Source organism: Wyeomyia smithii, chromosome 2 (assembly GCF_029784165.1).
Source record: "Wyeomyia smithii strain HCP4-BCI-WySm-NY-G18 chromosome 2, ASM2978416v1, whole genome shotgun sequence".
In the NCBI taxonomy this organism is placed as follows: Eukaryota; Metazoa; Arthropoda; class Insecta; order Diptera; family Culicidae; genus Wyeomyia; species Wyeomyia smithii.
Window position 1 is genome coordinate 262,171,017 of NC_073695.1, and position 21,773 is coordinate 262,192,789.

The 21,773-nt window shown below is 36.9% G+C and overlaps 1 protein-coding gene across 13 annotated transcripts in view; it reads left to right on the top strand.

Annotated features, from left to right (window-relative positions):
• Positions 1-205: 205 nt before the first annotated feature.
• The window catches only part of LOC129725732 (single-stranded DNA-binding protein 3), a 108,197-nt gene continuing 86,629 nt past the window's right edge, over positions 206-21,773 (top strand). For 5 of the 13 annotated variants that reach the window (XM_055681873.1, XM_055681877.1, XM_055681878.1 and 2 more), the window contains exon 1: positions 211-445. The gene's annotated coding sequence lies outside the window, so the exon portion shown is untranslated. Of the gene's footprint in view, positions 446-21,773 lie in introns of all 13 variants that reach the window. The other 8 variants (XM_055681870.1, XM_055681876.1, XM_055681869.1 and 5 more) reach the window with 3 other exon arrangements.

Sequence of the window (21,773 nt, forward strand, 5' to 3'; positions counted from 1 at the left end):
CAAACCATTAGAAAATATAAAGTTCATAAACCTAACTTATTCCGCAGCCAACAGTAACCGTCGTTTCAAACCGACGCGCCGGAAAACTGTGCTACACTTTATACCAGTTGCTGGATGTGACGCTCGTGCAAGCGTCACAACCCCGATCACCGCTCGCTGTTCGAAAAAAGGACGTCAAACGTCAAACGGTGCGGGCTTGCTTTTTGACGGCTGCCTGCCTATTTTCACGGACTCTAATTGTGCCGATTATACACAAAAGGAAATTGATTCGATTTCCTCGCGCTGTATCGAATTAAACAGTCTATCGTTGCTTTCGCTTGGACGGTTTTTTGTTGTAATTCCGGTGTTTGTGCGTTAGAAAAACTAGTATTAGGAGAATAGGTGTTTAAAGTTTGGTGGAAAGTGTGGAAAAGTGTTACCCATCAGTGGCTGTGCTGTGGAAAAGGTAAGCGGTTTTTCGTTGATTATTTTACTCGACCACGGTCTCCATGTTCCTTTGCGCTGATGGCCGATCGAAAATACATTTTCCACACAGGATTGAATGTGTGTCTCTGTGCTAGTGCCGGTAAACTACGAAGGGGAAAGCGGGACAGCGCATACCGGCTGATGTTTGTGGCTTCTGCAGAAGTTTCACTCGACTATTAGTCCGTCTCGAACGTTTTCAGAAATAGGAATGTTGTGCAATGAAAATAGTAATTTCATTACTTGGCACACCTGAAGGTCGGGTGATAAGATTGCGCTCAGTTTTTCAGTAAACATCTATTTTAACGAAGGGCAGGCCGGTTGCGGTGATAATCTGCGAGGCGGCGGCCCGCCGTTGTCGCCATATTGTTTTCGAAGGCCAAATTTGTGTTCGGGTCAAAAGGGAATGCAGAATGAAATTGATTGCGGCGAGTTCTTGGTATAGAAAAGTTTGCCATTGCGTAGAAGTCTGCAATTACTATGGACAAATTTTGAATTAACTCGGGATTTAACCAAAAAAAAACTATAATTTGGTAAAAATCTTCTAATAATAAGTAAAAAAGGCATGAATATTAGAATTCAATTTAACAAATCGAAAACAAAAAAAAAAAAAGAAAAGGTAGTCTAATGTTGACAGTAAAAAATAAAAGTCAAAGGGGAATAAATGTTTACAACTCAAAATTCAAAAAACAAATATTGAAAACAGAAAACCGAATTCGAAATTTTAAATTATCGAAATTATGTCAAGAATATCAAAATATCCAAGAAACTGACTGAGTTTAAAACGTTTGAAATTGAACAATTTTCGTGACGCTCTCGATGTTTTTGGTTTTTGAAATCAGATCCCTGTATTGAAATTGGTCCCCTCTATATGTTGCCGTAATACGTAATTCTACGTCAAAAAACAAAATTTGTCAAATTTGAAGAAAATGTGAAAATTGAAAAAGTGAAATTTACGTAGGTATATATAATAGGTGTATATAATTTTTAGACGGACTTCGGTAAAATCAATATGAATATATATAAACATTTTTTAAGTATTTATTGAAGCTTTTAAGAGGTTTGACTGAAGCCCGTCTGAAGGCGGAACTGGGCACTTGAGGAAATAAAATATATTTTTAAGAAGAAAACATGATAGGGTTTCTATGCCCGTTTAAGGAGGAGCAGTCAAGATGCAGACTCTACTAAAGCGGGCTTTCTCCTGTTTCATAAAGACATTCGGGTCCGCTGTGCTTCGCGGTTAGGCCCCAGATTTTTTTGAGAACTTAAAAAAGGGAAACGCATGGAAAAATTACGAAAATATAAAAAATGTAATAGAAAAAAAATGTTGAAAATATCAAAATTTGTAATAAAATGAATTCGAATGATGATCCAAAATGTAGTAAAAAATCAGTTATTAAAAATGTTCAAGAAAATATGAGTTTTATCTCGTTTCACAGGTAGAATTTGCCTTACTATCTAGTCTTTTCAAAAGCATTTGGCATCTTTTTCTCAGCTTTTTTACGCAGATTCTTGAATTTACACGTTAATTTACGTGCATCAAGTGTATCTATATTTCCGAAAATATTAAAAAAAAAACAAATACAAGATATCTAGTGCCAGAAAAATCAAGTATCAAAGATGTCGAATTTGTCTAATGTGTCCTAATTGTTTAAAATACTCAGAATTTCACTTTTCGTATTAAAGTTTAGGCACAAATAAAGCGTTTCCCAGTGTTACTTGAAAAATCATTTGATCTGAAACGCATCTTTGCGCCATCTATACTTCAGCGTGGGAAACCTCAAGTGTAAGTGCAAGTGTATGAAAATATATTTTAAAAACAACAGACAACGCACCTTTCGGGCAAAGAAAAAAAGAGAAGAAAACGCCAAACTAATTCACCATCTGCTAAACTCGATCGTCAATGAATGCTAAATTTTGCGACGCGGGCAAATATTTTTTTATTTGCCTCTACCTCTCCTAGTGTTAATTGTTCAGCAAAAACAAACAACTCGGTTCAACGATTGGCGTCTGCATGCGTCGCTAATTTGACTCGGTTCGATCCGTTTCCCCGAATATCACCTCGAAAAGTTTGCGCAATATATCGCTCAGGTTTGGTTTGTTTTTTTTTTTTTGGATCGATTTCGATCGTAGGTTTTATTTAAAGTACGAACGTAATTCCCTCCACCGCGGCCGATGCGAGATTATTGCTGGCTGAAGCTTCGCGCGGTGAGAACGGAGTAGAGAAGAAAAAAAAACAGGTTTTTGGAAAGAACGCACCAACACGCCATCACCTAAGAAGATTTGAACACGGCGAGGTTTTGATAGAGTGCGCCAAAGGTGCTGCCAGCAGGGCGGCACTGCCCGCACCGGGCCTGAAGAAGACATTCCGAACAAACTGCCGGCTGCTGCTTGTTGGTGGCTGCTGTTGTGTCGCTCGAAGTCTACCACCCTGTTACCCCAAGAGCAGACGCAGTCTCACCCGTGGATCAACGCTCGAGTCCTCAGCAGAAGACGAAGAAGCTGATCGTTTTCGGATGGGGTAAAATGGGCTACCGATCGAAAGAGACAATTTCAATATAAAAAATACTATAAAATATCATCTCTAATTACATCAAACTTCGATACGGATTTGATCAATTTCAATGTTTTCGACATTGACCTGTTGATGTATCAATAGAAAGGATCGATTCAGCTGGCGCGTTTCAACCCGTGCTCCTCCACATTTTTTACCTCTCGAGGTGTGCATGTAGAATCACTCGAATTTTTGTTCTTCTGTGGTGAAGTTCTTCGGGAGGCTGTGCACGAGCTGTTTAATTTATTGAACCCCAAAACCGGTTCCCGTGCAGTCTGGGATGATGATGGTATACACTGTAGCAAATATGGGGAAACAAAAAGTTTTTTCGAAATCCACATTCGGTCCACTGGTGCGTACGTCGTTCGGAAAGCAAACGAGGGAAACGCAATCAGAGTGTATGGTTTTGGTACTTAGGTAGGAAAAATACCGAGCGTTGCGGATCGGTAAGGTAGCCCAGGAGGCTAGGAACGGCGCGGCATGGGAAAGGGGATAAAAGTGCACACACAGACAGAAACTTTTGTCTTCTCGGTGTGATTTTTTGCTGTTTCTTTTGCCGCTATCTTTTTTTTTACTTCTTCGATATTGTTATTATGTACGAAAATATATGTATTTGTGTATTTATAACTTGCGTTATGTGGCTTGCACATACAGAGCATGCAGAAGTATGGACGACGGCTTTTCGTCTTCCTCTCCGGACACTGAATGTGGAATGATGGTCGGTAGAGAGGAGGCATTCACCGTTCTTACTAGTCCAATTCAACAGTGGTATTCAAATCTTAAATCAATGCTATTCTGGGACAAACAAAATGATATCAGTAATATTTCTGGATTGAAAAAATGATCACTGTTTTAAAAAGTATAAATCTGACCTGTTTTAAACAGCAAAAGCTTTGCACGTATTTTGTTTCTTGGTGCGAAGTTCAAAAAATGTTGTGAATCATTTCTGCCTTCAAATTCCGGACATAAACCTTAATTTTCTGCTAGTTAAATAGCTTCTGAAAAAATTCATTATTTGTTTCGTTTTTTCAAAATTTTGAAGGAATTTAAAAATAGAGTCTTTAAAATCTTTGAAAACGGTAAAAAAACATTACCAGAGGTGCACAAGTTCAAAAATAAATTTTTCCGTATTGCTAATAATCCAGTGCTATTTAAATTATAATTTTCATATTCTCGGAAATTGATTTCTCGGGAAACGGGAAAGAAGAACATCAAGAATTTAAGAACATCATGATCGTTACCTTGTTATGTCGCTCTTCGATTCTCTTCAAAAGGACATCATACATTTTCCTAGAATTCAAAGTGTTCGATTCTTCCAGTTTGCTGAAAATCGTACCTGATTGAAACAATTATATAAATATGTTTTGAATTGCAATTTCGGTTGCTATTGAGATTGACATTTACTTATAATTAAAAGTATACAAAACCGCTACCGCTAAATGGACGTGCTTGGATAAAATTTCTTTGATTTATAGTCATCGATTTTTCCGTGGTATATCCTTAATATGGGTAGATTGGGACAAATGGAACCTACAGGAGTTTATAGAACTTGAGCTTAACTTCAAGAAAAAGTATTGACATCATGATTCCACTTGCCCCTTTTTAACTTCTACGTTCCTGAAGTTATCGAAAAAATAAGCTAAAATATGATATAGAGATGTATGTTCTTTGGCAAAAATATGTGTTTTGTATGCACTAACAATTACTCCGAATAACACTTTTGTGTTAAATGCAACTAACAACAGTTAGGTACAAAAAACAAAATTTTAAGTCAGTTCCAAAAAATATTCTTTATAACTTTGTACCTAATGAAGATAGGATTTTCATTTGTTCAACAAAGTTTCATACTTTTGAATCTTCTATAACTTTTCTGAATGAACCATTCCTCTATCTCTTAACACAAAAAAGTTAATTTTTTATTTTTAGTATGGTAAACTTTTTATTTTTTTTTTAAGGGGGGGATTTGTTAGTAGCTTAAGTATTTATGATAAATATTAGTGAATAAAATTAGTAAATAAAATAGGCAACGATTTTTGTCGAAAATTGTTAGTAATTTTATTTGACATAGCTTCTAATGGTTCAGCACCAGTAAGTCTATGTAATTCGAGTGTACCAAACCAAGGATGACGCTTCAAAATCATTTTCAGAATTTTATTCTGAATCCTTTGGAGCGTTTTCTTCCTTGTTGAACAGCAACTTGACCAGATCGGTACAGCATAAAGCATTGCTGGTCTAAAAATTTGTTTGTAAATCAAAAGTTTGTTCTTTAAACAAAGTTTAGAATTCCTGTTAATGAGAGGATATAAACATCTCGTATATTTGATGCACTTGGCTTGTATACTCTCAATGTGCTCTTTGAAAATAAGTTTTTTATCATAAACTAGTCCCAAGTACTTAACCTTGTCAGACCAACTTAAAATAACCCCATTCATCTTGACAACGTAATTATTGTTTGGCTTGAGAAAAGAAGCCCTAGGCTTATGCGGAAAAATTATCATTTGAGTTTTAATAAACTTTTCATAATTTTCGACAATTTGCGATTATGCGGGTCATTCATACAAACAATTGTTTCGAAGACACTATTAAGCAAGGATGAATGTGAAAGGCGCTATGGAATTAAGTTCCACTTTTTACCTTATTGGACCACTGTGCGGTGGTGCGATCATCAGCGTTCTGTAACACACATTTCTATTTGAAAATTATGGAATCAGGTTTTTTCAGAATTTTGAATACTTGAAGATTATTATTATTATTTATTACAATTCATCTGACAAGCTATAGTCTTAATGAATAAAAAAATTAAATTACTTAAACTTAACAGATATCCAAAAAGTCTAGCTGATAGCAGTTTCTGTTTATAAATATGAGATTGAGATGAGAGTTAAGAGAATTTTCACAACTACAGTCAGGTTTTTTTTTGCACGGGGGTACCGCGGTAATTCAAAAACCAGCGTAAAAAACCGCGTAAATTCAAAAATCTGCGTAAAAAAAACCTCGTAAAAAATCCGCGTATAGAAAACCACGTTAAAAAACCTGACTGTACTACTAGTGTGAAATGTTCAGGTATTTCTCAATAACCATTTTTACAATAACGACCAGGGCACCAAAGATAAACGTTAGTGTTGCCTATAAACGGTTTACCGCAGCAATATTTGAGCCATCGCGGAACAGAGTGGTCTATGTGCCATCGAGCAAATTTTTTAGAAGCAATTTCCCAAAAATCTCTGAATAAAATTCTGTTCAACGGATTCTTTCATACAAAATTTTCTAATATAAAGGTTATGAAGTGGTTTAACATGAAGATACATAAAATTAACTGTTTCTTTGCAAAATAAGTGAAGTGATTTATCTCACCAATGTACATAGACCACTCTGACTTCATATATATATTCACTCGAACTTCATATATATAATCCTCGAATCGTTTCGGAACAGAGTGGTCTATGTACACAAACCTGGTAAATGACAATGAAAATTACGGTAACTTGTATAAAATGGCTAGTGTCACATGTTATATGATATATATAGCATGTCACATGTAAGAAGTCACGTGTAACATAACATGTTACATGTTACATAATACTTTACATGTTACATTTTTCGTGTTACATTACGTGTTACAGATCACGTGTGACTTGTACAGAACAAGTGACATGTTACTTATCACATGTAATATGCTACATGTTACGTGTTACATGTTGGTATTACACCGATTTATAGACTGTTCCGAAAATTATAAATACATCTTCTTTCTTGAATAAAACAAAAAATACAGGATTTTTCGGGTCATTTTATTCTGAAATATAGATAATAAGTGTTTTCTTTCCAGTTTCAATTCAAGTTTCAATAGGGCGAATTTCAGGGCAGTTTGGAGGATTCATCTCCTTTGGGACACATGTGACATAATGTATTTTATACCACCCTAGTGCATCCTTAGAGTAATGGCAAGAAGCAAGATCGGGCCAAAAGATTGGAAGATTCTTATGCTGCTTAACCATGGGTAACAACACTCTTTCACGTAAATTTAACCATTCATTGTGTCATTCGTAATGAATGGACGAGATATTTTCCAACATTCACCAATGGCCTGCCAAACCATTACCTTCTTGCCGAATTTTTCGGTGTTAATGGCTTTCACTGGTCCAGGGACATCCTTTCCCTTCGGTGATGTATAAAATTGCGGTCCAGGCAGAGTCTTATAGTCCAGTTTTATGTAGGTTTCGTCAAGCATGATAACACACCCCATTTTTTTTGTCAGAAGTTTGTCATAAAGCTTCCGAACTCTCGGTTTCACAGATTCAGTTTGTTTTGGATTTCGATTTGGCTGCTTCTGCTTCCGACGGGTCTGCAGACCCATTCTTCCCTTGGCACGCATAATGTTACTCGCCGAGGTTCCAAGCTTTTTCGCCACATCTCGTACTGATACTGAAGGATGCCGCTTGCAGTATTCCTTAACCTTTTTGTCCATTGTGGGATCAACAGGCCCGGGTTTTCTACCACGTCTTGGGGCATCAGTAAATGTGCACTCTCCACAATACTTCCGCAATGCGGTTTGAACTGCTCCGACACTTATACCTTCTTCTCTGGCTAATTTGCTTAAAGAAAGACCACTCACGGTGACCCATTTGTGCACAGTTCGCTTTCTTTGCTCGGGAGAAAGGCCACGCATTTTCAAAATTTCGCACTAAATGTTAGAAAAAATGACAGCATCTGTTTCTTTTGGATGTAAACAACAGGACGCAGCCAACGTTTGGTTGAATACTGCACGTTATTTGAAATGACGGTTGATCGTAAGTGTATTTATAATTATCGGAACGGTCTATATGTACATAGACCACTCTGTTCCGAAACAGAATGGCCATTCTGTTTCGGACGCAATTTCAAAACGATATAAATCAGCTTTTAAGTTCGATTTTTCGAAATTTTTTTAATCTACCAACTTCAGCTTCCTGAGTAGATGCAGTTCATGCAAAAAACTAATTTTCGAAAAAAATGGTGGTAGACCACCCTGTTCGGCAACGGCTCATATATGACCTCAACATATTTTAAATGTGGTATCGTACTATTCAAACGTTCCCGCTATCACTCGTTATTAAATTGTTCGAAATTAAGAGTCATCTCTTTTATTTCGCTATTTCTTAAGCACTAACATTACGTCAAATTTCATATTTTATACGTCAATTACAACATCAATATTCTATAACCCAAAAAGTGCATATATCTTAATTGGATTTAAGCGTTCATGTAAATCTAGTTTTACAAATAATAAGTTTGAATGAGAAAGACTGGGACTGACCGCTAAGTGGATTAATCTAGGTTTATATGTATAGATTACACCATCAATAATTTAGAACCTGAAGAGTGAATATACATTTTTTGGATTGAAGCGTTCATGTAAATCTATTTTTACCAATAAAAGTTTCAATGAGAAAGGCTGGGTCTGACCGCTAGGTGGAATAATTTAGGTTTTTTATTTCTGAACGAATCCGGATTCGGATTTCTCTCCAAAATCTTTTCCGCCTTTCTGCTCATAGACCTATTTGCATGGCAAACATTCTTGTCACTTGGTTTCCTTTCGACATTCAAACGTTCAGAAAACCTTTTGAAACCATCGTGGTTTTGAGTAAATTAAGCTTTTTTTGGCGAGTTCACGTATCGAGAGGTGAGGATTTTCGGTACGGCTGTACTAGATCCGTTCGCGCACGACACTCATAGCTTGAATGTTGCAAGAGTTATACTGATTTGAAGGTGTCCGTCCGTATTATTGTGGATGCAGACCTTATTTGGGGAAATTCACCTGCGCAGTTACATGCCTCCCTTCAAACAAGTTTTCTTGTCTTTTGACGTAAAACCACGTCTCTAAGTAAGCTGAAAATTTTAAATCAAGAGCGTCACGAAATGCTCATAACTCAGTCAGTTTCCGATAGATTTCTTTCATTTATGCAGCAATCGGTTGGAAAAATTGTTACGCGCTCGCAGAGGAATGTAATTTTGTGATGGCAACTTTTGTACTATTGAAAAATTTCGAACTTCATTGAAACGCAGGTTTTGATTAGAGTTCAAAAATAGCTAGCGTCGTTTTGAAATCCAAGATAGCGATTTCCACTTTCTGAAAAAAACAGCCCAAAATGGTCAAGTACTATTCAACATGGATATTTTCAAAGCTGGGATAATGTCTAAAGGCCGGAATCCACCTCAACACACCCAATTATGATCCAATATTTTAGAAATCGGGATGCTGTCCAGAGGTCTGAAACAACTCCAGGCGTCATATAAGTAGGTTTACGTCAACCTTGCGGTCCTGTCTACAACACAACTCTTCTGTATTTTTTTTTAGTTAGGATCCTTATTCAATCTTTGATCTCCTTTTTTACAAGTTAACCAAACTAAATCGTGGAAATATTCAAAAGCATCGAAGAACCGATAACCCCTCTCCAGATAAAGGATGGAATAGATTTTTACTCAACAATTGATTGAATTCAATCTTTGTCGAAATTCATCAAATTCATTTCGATTGGAGCTTATCTAAGAACACATTCTCTGTGTCTTAATTTATGCACACTATTTATCGAGATATTCATATATCTTTGTTGAAGTTGCATTATTCAAACGAAAGTTATTCTTTGAACAAAAGTAGAGGGGTTGTGCCTAAGTGTACGAACCAAGGAGCGCCAGAACTCTATAATGCCAAATGGTAAGATTCGCACTACATCACCGGCTTCACAACCGTACGGGTCAGTTGTAACGAAGAGTAAGGAAATGATGGTGATAATTATCATGCCATAAATACTTCGTAGCTTTTAGCTATTCAACGGAACATTGATTATTTCCTTCAATATAGTTGCATGTATCCTCCCAGACGGTCTCGGAGTACGACGCTGGCCCAACAAGCCAGTCCTTGTGAGTTCGATTCTCGGCTCGGGAAAGACTGTTATTGTCAGTAGGATCGTAGCGCTAGCTACGCAATTGTCTGGGTATAAATAAAACAGGAGGTCGAGCTCCGAATCAGAATTTAGCACCAAGGCTTTGTTTTTATAGTTGCATGTAGGCTATTGACATTCGAAATATCCCCCCCCCCCATTGTTACATGTTTATTTCAGTTTTTACAGAATGTTCCCAAGTATAGTGAAGAAAAACGTAACACTATGTCAAAAGAAGGAATCAGAATACTGGCGAAATTTTCAACGATACTGATTTGTTATTGATTCTCAACAACTTTACTAACACACTAAAGTCGCTTTTTACGCGGGGGATACTTGCCGCGTAAAAAAACCGCGTTAATGCTGCAATCCGAGTGAAGAGAAAGCGAAATTCGCGTAAAAAAGATACCACGTGAATGCCGGAATCCGCGTAAGAAAACCGCGTGAATTCTGGAATCCGCGTAAATAAAAAACCGCGTAAATTCCGGAATCCGCGTAAAAAGCGACCTTAGTGTATATTAAATAGATTTCGTCAAAGATTTTGATGATTCTTTCTGCATGTTATAAAGAGGTTGACCTTGTTGATCAGCATTGTGCACAGTTCTGAAACATGACTCCCTATGTTAGAAGGATGAAGAAGCCCAGCAGCACCTGCTGAGGGAGTAGATCGCATAATTTCTTGGTTCATTGCCGAGCGTTTTGTCTATGTATGATGAGTTTACAGCATAGGGCCACCGCTGTTGTGTACGTGTACATAGCAAATGTAGAGACTCACAGATAATCCACCGTAAGGGAGAGCCACTGCTCTAGTGGTCCGGGACCGGTATAGGAGGAAGGATGGTGCAGAAACTCTGGTCGTGTGACTGCCTTCATCCATTCCCGGCCGGTCGCCGTGAATCGGCCTGCCATGCACATCATAGACGGTTGAGTGTTGCTTTCGAACACACACCAACAGCGAGCGAGCGAGCGAGCGAAGAAGCTGATGGCTATGATGATGATTGAAACCACGATTGGATGGATGGTCTACGTGGACTATGAGGTGGCATCATTGACGTCGTCGTGAGTGGCGACGATTGACGCTTGACTGCTTGATGTGTTGGGCGCACTACTGGCGGGTGCCGAATCATGAACGCTAGCGGCTAGCTGTGGGTGGTGGATGGGTGGCGGTAGGTGGGTGAATAAACAGAGTAAATAGTCGACTCGGTTTTGCGATGGTACTGGTGAAGGTGTTCGTCGTATTCAGGAGCCGGGGGTTGCATACTTAAGCAGTGGCTTGGGAAATACGGAAATGGTAGGGTGGCACTCCGGAGGGTAATTTTTGTACCGTAGAAACTGATAATCGGTGGGATAGATTAAATCTTTAAAGTGCGAAGTACCGAATTTTACCTGGGTTCAGCTTTCTCGGACTTTAGACGGATTGTGACAGCGGATGCGTGGGTCGTATTTCGATGTTGAAATTTGAATAACCAAAAATGATGTTAAAGTTGGGGTTAATAGAATGTCTTGAATGTAATTTTTTAAAATTCACAGGTTTAAGTCTTCAAGAGTGGAAGCCGGAATTCGAATAACAATCAATACTAGATTATATATCACTAAATTTAAGCTCCTAAATTTTTTGTTGAATTATGTTCTATTACGATAGTATCGTCAATTGTACTAAAATTAGTAGAGTATCATAGATGAACATTACTATATCAACAAATCTGAAGTCAGCTGAACAGTAGTACTTTCTAGCCCTGCTAGTGGACCGACCGAATTGCACTTTTTGCTTTCCCACTTGGCCTCCTTTATGTGCATGTACTAGTTCAGATATATAGTACTACTCTTTTTGTTGCCAGCCGTCTCTGTCTCTTCGTCTATATCTCTCGGTCAGTGTCTCTCTCTCTGCCTGTGTGGCAATTGCTACATTGCGCTCTCGTTGCCTCATGATTATTGTTATATATTTATATTTTATTTTTGCTGGTATTTTTCATACCAACGGATCGGGCGGGGGGTGGTGGTGTACCTGTATGTAGCAACGAGGGAAATAAAAACGGCAGCCAACTGAACCGGGTGAAAAATAAAAGAAGAAATATGAAGAGGAATATTATTGGAAGCAAAAAAGAAAAGTATTTCAGCACGCGTGCGAGGCACAGGAGAGACAGCGTGAATAAGTGAGAAAGCAACAGAGATGCTGCTGTCCCTTTGGTTTATACTACAGGATCTCCAGTGTCTTAGCTGTTGGATCAATGGAACGAGCGCCCGTTGGCACGAGGAAATAGGGTGGACTACCTGTGGAATATTCAACCCTAATAAACACAGTACCGCGGACTTGGGCAGTGCTAACTGACTGACCGCTTGTGCTAAAACATACCAGGAATTAATTTGCGAAATTCCCCTGTTCAGGTGGGATTATGTTTGCAAGTTGCTCTTGATGCTCTTGATACCAAAGCAAAGTTTGCCAATGTAGTAAGTACAACAGTCGATGTGGTTCCGAGAATTCATCGAAAATTATGCGCCATTCGTGAATCAAACCAGCAAACATACGGAACGAAACGAACGAAAATCAACTAGCCTCAGCAGAACACTTCTAAAAGCGGAAAAACAACAATAAAACCCATCATTATTCGGGTGATTAGCAGGGACCATCCATATCTGAGGCAAATATTTGTTCGTTTCGGTTTCGAAACAGCTGACAGCTGTCTTTGCAGTTGATCCGACTTTCACGTGCCAGTCCGACAGGTAGCAAACTCAGGAAACGATGCAGTTTATTGGGCTCCTTCCAACTGCAAATGCTGTAAAGAATTAATAGTTTTTTTTTTGCTCGCGTTCGCGTGACTTCACGTACATCCGATTTGCTTGTAGTGCTGTCTGACTGACTGAATGCTTCACTGTACTGTTACAGTAAGTTTGGCCAAGTATATAGGGCAAAGGCGAAGTTAACTTCTTGGAAAGGAGCACACTTTTTTATATTGGCAATTTAGTCTTTTTTTATATTTTTGACATATTCGCCATTTCCTAGCAAAATTATATTTCTCGCCGGAATGCGCTTTATTTAATATTTTTCCTTTCATTTCTGCGGTGTATCCGACTGTGAAATGGCCAAATTCATACCAATGTGAGTATTTTTGGAACCGGGCTGATACCGGATATCAACCCCAGATGTTGTCTTGAATTCCATTCCGAGTTTTGGAAAACATCCTAGAATTGCCAAATATCATCCAATACGAGTGTATCTGAAACCAGGATGAAGCATAGAGGCTGGAAATGGACATCACTGAAATGACCAAATACCGCGCGATATGGACAATTCCCGATCTTGATACTTTGAAACCGGAAATAAACTCCTATCATCATTTTTAATGGCCTCGGGTTTCTAGAAAGAACCCGAAATGACCAAATACCAACCAAAAATATAAGTCATTCCATCTCCGTTGTGCAAAATAAGTACAAACGTGTTAACTCTCGGAGGGGGGAGAGGGAACTCCTTGAGCGTTACGATTTGTTATATAGGGAAGGGGGGAGAAAAAAAAAAAAGCGTTAAGTAACAAAAATCTCTGGAGAGATTCCAAAAACGAGCATTTTTATTAAGCGTTTGTTCTACTGTGTTACTTATTTTTTATGGGGGGTAGGTGTTGACGTTACATTTCGTTACATATGGTGGTTGGGGGTCCGAAAATAGGGATTTTTGCTTTACGTAATTTATGGATGTCGCCTAACGACCTTCTCAGATTTGACTCCAAGTTTGGGGAATTGTTCATATTAGGTCACTATGCAAAAATTACAGCTATGGTGCCGATTAGACCGACCCCCGCTCCGTGGGACCCTCCCCTTGTAGGTGAAAGCGCAATTTTTCGCCAAAAACTTATTTTCTTTCAATTATGGATACAAAAAAATAATATCTAGAAAGAAACTGATATATTACTTTTGAAGAAATTTAGTAAATGAAGCCAAAAAAATCAATGTTACCAGATGTGTTCTTTTTGGATTTTCGGACAAATGAGTATATTTTGAGGTATTACGAGCAAAACTCGTGTTACAGCATTTTTAAGAAATTAAGTCAAGTTTACTCTGATTTGATTACAATTTCTATTCCAACTTTCCTAGTATCTCTGGAATTCTTCTTATTAGGAACATTCAGGATGATGCATGTTGAAGAAAACCAACCAATGAATTCAGAAAATAAATAAATTTTGGAAAGTGTTGTTAGTTACTTGGATATCCAAAAAAAGTTTCTTCTATCCTCGGTTGCCGAAAATGCAGTTTAATTTTTCAGATGCCAAAAATAACATGTCTGGCAACACTACCGCTTAAAATTGATATTGTTTTTTTTTTATTTTCTGACCTAGGCCGATACAAATTTCATTTTAATTTATCCACCCCCCCCTCTTTTCAAAAATGTTGAAAATTGGAAGGGGAAGAAAAAAAAAGTTCAAGCTGTTTTGTTAATATTATTAACTATTCCTCAGCGTATATGCTAAATTTAGCAACAAACAAGTCCAGTGACAGTGAAAGTGTCATCAAAAGGCAAGCCAAGTTATTAATAATGATAAGAGCAAGATCGCGCCAAATGACCTATGGTCGATTATCGACCATTTTTTATTTGAATGAAACTTTGCACACGTATTTGGCTTAGCAAACTGAGTATTTTTCACAGATGGAGAGATTTTTTACACCCATGAGTTACATTTTAAAAGGGCGTATACCTTTTGGCATAGGTTTTATTCGAAGTATTGTAGCCCAGAAACCGTTGGTTGTATAGAAAAACTGTCTGAGAATGAGTTGTAGGGAAATGCACCATAAAAAATATATACACTGTACAAAAAAAATTTTTTTGACCAAAAAAAATTAAAAATAAACATTAAATTTCAATTAAAAAAAAAGAGTTGAATTTTTTTTTTATTTTTTTTTAAAGAAACTTGGCGTTAATACCCAACTTTAAAAAAAAGTCCAGGGTGGAGAAATTAAAAATAATTTTTTATGGAAGATTAATTGTTTTATAAAAATTCTAATTTAAACATTTTTTAAAATATTTATATTCTGATGATTTTAAAAGATGCAGAGAGTCATTTTGAATCAAAAAGCTCTTGGTAGTAAACATTCTAAAGGCATCGGTTTTCGAGTTATTTTAAATTTAAGCTCGGAAAATTATTAATATTTAGGAAAATACACGTTTTTCTTAAATCTAGAAAATCTATAACGAGCGTCTTAGCAGAGTGATTGAGATCAATCAAAGAAATAGTTATCGGTTTCCGTTATACTCTACTAAATTTTTTGGAAATAAATATTGAAATTCAGTCCGCAAATATATATTTCGACTGTGACGTACAGTCTTCCTCAGTGCTTATGTGGACTGGTCAGTCCACATAAGCACTGAAGAAGACTGTACGTCACAGTCGAAATATATATTTGCGGACTGAATTTCAATATTTATTTCCAAAAAATTTAGTAGAGTATAACGGAAACCGATAACTATTTCTTTGATTGATGACGTTTTTCTTAATTTGTCCATGGTTTTACAGCAAAAACCATACGTTCATTGGAATGCTTGATCAAAAATATACAATTCATTCTTTGACAACAAAACGATTGGATAAATAACTCAAGTGCTAAACCTTAGCCTACCTACACGTTCCCCCTTGTCGAATGTTTTATAAAAAACCTAAATTAATCCACCTGGCGATCAGACCCAGCCTTTCTCATTCAATCTTTTATTTGTAAAAATAGATTTACATGAACGCTTCAATCCAATATAGGGGAACTGCTCCATTATTCATCTCAGCCCGTATATTCATCTCATTCAACATGTAAACACAACTGAAAACAGGAAAAAACGCATATTTTCTTCTTAAACCAAACTGCTAATCCATGGAATGGATTCTTCTTATTTCACTTTAGATGTCTCATTAAGTAGAATCCTCAAAAACTCACTTAAAAGCTCCACATTTGATATAATAGTCAGGCATCTGCACTCGGAAACTCATTTATTTCAATCACCTACCTCAGAAAATAAAATCCGCGCATTGTTCTGTACGGCTACAACGGGACTCGTTCAGTAGCCAATCAAAGTTTTTCTCATAACTAGCGGACCTTTTTTTATTTTAATCACTGAACAAAATCACTCACTACACTAAGAATACACTAAGGTCGCTTTTTACGCGGGTTTTTTTACGCGGCTTTTTTACGCGGATTCCGGAATTTACGCGTTTTTTTACGCGGATTCCGGAATTTACGCGGTTTTTTTTGCGCGGATTCCGGAATTTACGCGGTATTTTTTTTGCCCGGATTTCGGTTCCCCTTCACTCGGGATGCAAAATTAACGATGTTTTTTTTACGCGGATTCCGAAATCAACGCGGTTTTTTTACGCGGATTCCGGAATTTACGCGTTTTTTTACGCGGATTCCGGAATTTACGCGGTTTTTTTTACGCGGCACGTATCCCCCGCGTAAAAAGCGACTTTAGTGTACTCTAATCTTCGAAACGTTCACCTCAAATTTCTAAAAACCAGCTTGAATTAGCAGAAATATATGAGATGAATTTTTACAATTCTTAAGTTTAAACTGTATGTATTTTCAACTGTTTTCACTGCCTTGAGTAAATAAAAAGTTCCCAAATCGGTTTCTGTTAATACGAACAAATTATACTGAAAATGTTGAATTATTCCGACATAATTGACATAAATGGGCAGCACTGCAATGGTTACCTAGGTTACCATATTTGCACGTAAACAACTACAGCGGATATCTAGGTAACCTACTACGACGGGCTGCGGCTACGTTCATTCATGATAATGTGATTCATTCATGATTAACAGTGCATTGCAGTGTGATGAATATGGGGGCGTCGTGAGATGAATAATTGAACAGTGATTTGAGTTTTGAGATGGAGATGGAAGCGTTGGGCAAAATGGTTTGTTTTACAAAATTCAGGATAAATCTAGCTAAGTTTACTAAATATACAATACTGAACGATTCTATAAGAGCACGTAAGCGTATTCTGTTTATTTGTTCAATGATATCAAGAAAATTTTTTGTTTAATCCGTGCATTCTTCGTAAATATCGGCTTAATGAGATGAATGATAGAGCAGTTCCCCTATATTCACTGTTTAGGTTCTAAAATATTGATGTTGTAATCTATACTTATAAAAATGCAGTCCGGTCTGTCTGTCTGATCCATATAGGCTCGAAAACTACCGAAGCGATCGACGTGAATATTTATATATAGGGGTTTTTGGAGCCGATAAAAGTTCCTATGATAGTTTGAGATCCCTCCCTCTTCTGGAAGGGAGGAGTCCCATACAAATGAAACATAAATTTCTGCACAACTCAAAACAAACCAAGCAATTGAAACCGAATTTGGCATGTGAATGTTTTAAGGGGTAACAAATATGTCCATAATAGTTGGACGCCCCTCCCTTTTCTGTAAGGGAGGGGTTCCATACAAATGAAACACACATTTCTGCACATTCCGAGAACTAATCAACTAAATGGAATCAAATTTGTCAGGTAAATGTTTCTAGTGGAAAAAAATATGTCCATAATCTATTGACACCCCTCCTACTTTTGGAAGGGAGGGGTGCCATACAAATGAAACACTAATTTCTGCACATCTCGAGAACTAACCGAGTAAATGGGACCAAATTTAGCATGTGCATGTTTTTAGGGGTAACAAATATGTCCATAATAGTTCGACACCCTTCCGGATCTAGAATGATACACAACAGCAATCGACCACAGACCCCATTTTGGATTCTAGGTTGGCGACTTCCGGTTCCTGGAAAACAGCCGAAAATGATCGCCTAACACCCAATATGGATGATTCTTCAACCAGAATGACGCTCAGAGGCCAGAAATTATCTTAAATACCAATTAGAAATCAAAGATGGCGACTTCCGGTTTGTGAAAAACAGCCTAAAATAACCAAATACCATCCAATATGAGTATCTCTGGAACCAGAATGATGCAATGAGCTAACAATTGACCTCAGGCACCATTGTGAATTGATAAATGGCAACATCTAGGAAACAGTCGAAAATGGCCGAATAATACTCAATATGGATATTTCCGTAATCGAGATGATGCATAGAAACCAAACATTGACCCTGCACACGATTTTTGAATTTAAAGACGACCACTTTAATTTTTCGGAAACAACCAAAATAACTAAATATCTCCCAATATGGGTATTTCCGGTGTCAGATTGATGCCAGAAAATCTGCTGAAAATGACCGAATACCACCCAATATGAATATATTCAGAATTAAGGCGATGTACAGAAGCCAAAAGTCGAGGATGTTGTCATTTCCATAAAACCAATCATTTCAAACGATTTGTTATTTGACTTTGATCATATCTAGGGACAGTGGTGAATCGCGATTTCGCGGAAGCCGCGAATTCCGCGAAATCCTGCGTCGGCCGCGAAATTTTCAAAAACCCGCGAAATGCCGCGAAAGTAATGAAAAATAGCAACATTCTATGTCAATCTTAAAACATTTTTCGAAACCTGCGAATTTTCTGAAAACCAGCGACACGGACAAAGCTGGAGAATAATGGGCACTTCGAGGGCAACTTTTCCTACGCAACCAATAAAATGAAACAGTACTTCTGCTCTCTTACAACGCGATTTTGTGAACCTGGAACTGTCTTCGGTTGCTGGATCCTCTTCGAGCAAATATTTTGGCGATTGATAGAATTCCAGAGTGTGCAGCCAAAATCGAAGTTGCTAAATGACCTAAGTACCTACTAGTAAGCAATTTTAAAATACCTGACAGTGAGATCGGTACAGTATTATAATTTTTGTAGGTATTCGGATCGCGGACGTTTTCCTGAGCTTTTCCCGGTTGGCAAATAATATTTATCAATTCCTGGAAACTCGGAAAATACGAAACGCAGCGTGAGCCAAAACTACGTGCCTATCGACACCAAAATATAACTGAACACAATTTGACAAAGTATGTACTTATAGTCAGTGATGCAAAGAAAATATGAATCGTACGGTTAAATTACCGTATGTTAAATAAAATAAAATAGTTGTTTCTTATTGTTACGAAAAATTTCACTTTATTTAGTATTTTGTGTAAAAATTGTTGCCGCGAAATTACCGCGAATTTTGAATATTTTTTATTTTGCCACCCACGAAATCTCAACTGTTTTTGCCGCTAATTACCACTGTCTCTAATCATATCCTATGGCCGATTCGCCGTGCAATTGCAGACTTTAGACACATCGCAAGGAATCAATGAGTTTGGAACGTTCAAATAGTACGATACCACATTTAAATTATGTTGAGGCCACATATATCGATCAAAGCAGGTATAGTTTTAAATAGTCTTTGAATTTCTTTTCTTTCCATAACTTTTAAGCCACATATCAAATTGTTATGAAGTTTGTTATTTGTAAGCTTGAGAGATGACTCGTTCGTATGACACTAGTAATGTTCAAAAAAATTCGTGTAATCTTTGAGATAATAAAGTTTCGTTGTTTTATTAACAATTCAATACATAACGGTTGCTTAAGTTCGATAATAGTCATATGAAAAGGGAACGTCTAGGGCAGCCAAGCTTTGAAACCACGTGCTCAATTATAATTCAGCAGTTAACCCTTAACTAGCCCGCTCATCTGATAATAATATTGATCAAATCGGTTGTGTAGTTTCTGAGATAATGAAGTTTCGTAATTTTCACATTTCGGTACACTACAGACGAAGTTACAGTTCGATTACAGTAAAATTCAATATGGTGTTATGAGGCAGCTAGACTTATTAATTGACACTAATTTTGTGGAAATCGGTTCAGCCTACTCTGAGAAAAGTGAGTGAGTCCAAGTAGTCTTCGGAATATGTTCCTTTTCATAGCTGGATTTCACATTTTTGAACATAACAGGCAAAGTAATAGTCCGATTGCAAAACAAATCAATAGGATCTTATGGGGCAACTAGACCTTCCATTTGACACTGATGTTATGAAAATCGGTTAAGCCATCTCTAAGAAACATGAGTGAGATTAAACAGTATTCAGAACACGTTTCTTTTCATAATTTTTGAATCACAAGTTCAATCTTCATAAAATTCAAAAGTTAAGGATATTTCAAGTAGCCCGTTCAATTTGAAATCAATTTTGTTCAAATCGGTTGTGTAGTTTTCGCGATAATGATGTCTCATGATTTTTACATTTTGATACATAACCTCTAAACTAAAAATCCGATTACAATAAAATTTAATAAGGTCTTATGGGACATCAAGACCTTTCATTTGCAATTGATTTCATGAAAATCGGTCTAGCCATCTCTGAGAAAAGTGAGTGAGAATAAATTCTGCACATACACACACACACACACATACACACACACATACAGAAAATGCTCAGCTGAGCTGAGTCGAGTAATATATGCCATTCGGCCCTTTGGAGCACTTTTATACTTTCGGCTTTGCAAGTGATTGCTATACCTTTCTCGGAGAAAGGCAAAAATATGTTTGTCGTGCAACACTACCTTCTTGTTTACTAATAATAACTGTTTGTGAAGTACGCAACCAATAACTGGGTTACCTATAATATCTGTTTTCGTATATAAATACGATTGCACTACTCCAGATGTGTTATTAACAGTTTGCATTTTGTGAAGATGAATAAAGTGAAAATGGAACACACCAAGCCCAAATGCTGTAAACCCTTTCCTGATCATCGGTGCTCATCAAGCTTACGCAAAATAAGCGAAAACGTTATTGCGAAATTAAATATATTGAACAGTCAAGCTCATTTTAATACCTCTTTATCAATTTGTGATTCGTGTAGTTATTGGAAAGATAGTCAAGCCACCATTCATTTCTTCGTTGTTTACTATTCAGAATCTGGAACACTTCAGAATATCAGCTTCATCATAATATCGGAAGTACTCCATCATGATACTGTTGCGGTTCAGGTGTTCATTGCCAAATTAAAGATTTTTTTTAAACAATAATAGAGTTGAAAAAAGCGATATTAATGTCTGATGGAGCTGCCTCACAATATAAAAATAGAGAAAAACTTTGCAAGTTCAAAACAAAATGTAACGGTGATGCAGAGTGGCTTTTTTTGTGACTTCTCTAATAAAGGCCCATGCGATGCAATTGGTGGCATATTAAAACGAATGGCAGGAAATGCAAGTTTAGCTAAAGAACATGAACATCCCATTACAAGCGCAAAAGAATTGTATGATTGGTCTAATCAGAAAAGTAATAAAAATTCATCGAAAATGTCATTCAATCGGGTATCATATGAAGCATATGGACAAGGAGTAACAGAATGGAGCAATATTTTCAAAAAATCTATAATAATAGCTGCCACACAAAAGTATTACTCTTTCGTTCCGATTTCAAAAAATAAGATACAAACGAAGCTGTTTTCAAAAGATGACGAATCATTTACTTATGATGTATATAAAATATAAGGTGAAACTAGTTCTGTAAAGTATCTATGTCATTAAAAAAATATGTTCCTAAGACAATAAAACTCGAAAATAAATATTTGATTTTTATATATATTTATATCACTTAGAACATTGAACTCTTTCCATGAGAACCGTTCGCCCAATCGTTTTGTTGTCAAAGGATGAATTATATATTTTTGATCAAGCATTTCAATGAACGTATAGTTTTTGCTGGAGAACCATGGACAAATTAAGAAAACGTGAATTTTCCGAAATGTTAATAATTTTTCGAGCTCAAATTAGAAATAATTCGAAACCCAATTCCTTTAGAATGTTTCTCTGCATCTTTTTAAATCATCAGAATACAAATATTTTGAAAAATGTTTGAATTAGAATTTTCAAAAAAATTAATCTACCATAAAAAAATTATTTTTTATTTCTCCATCCTGGACTTT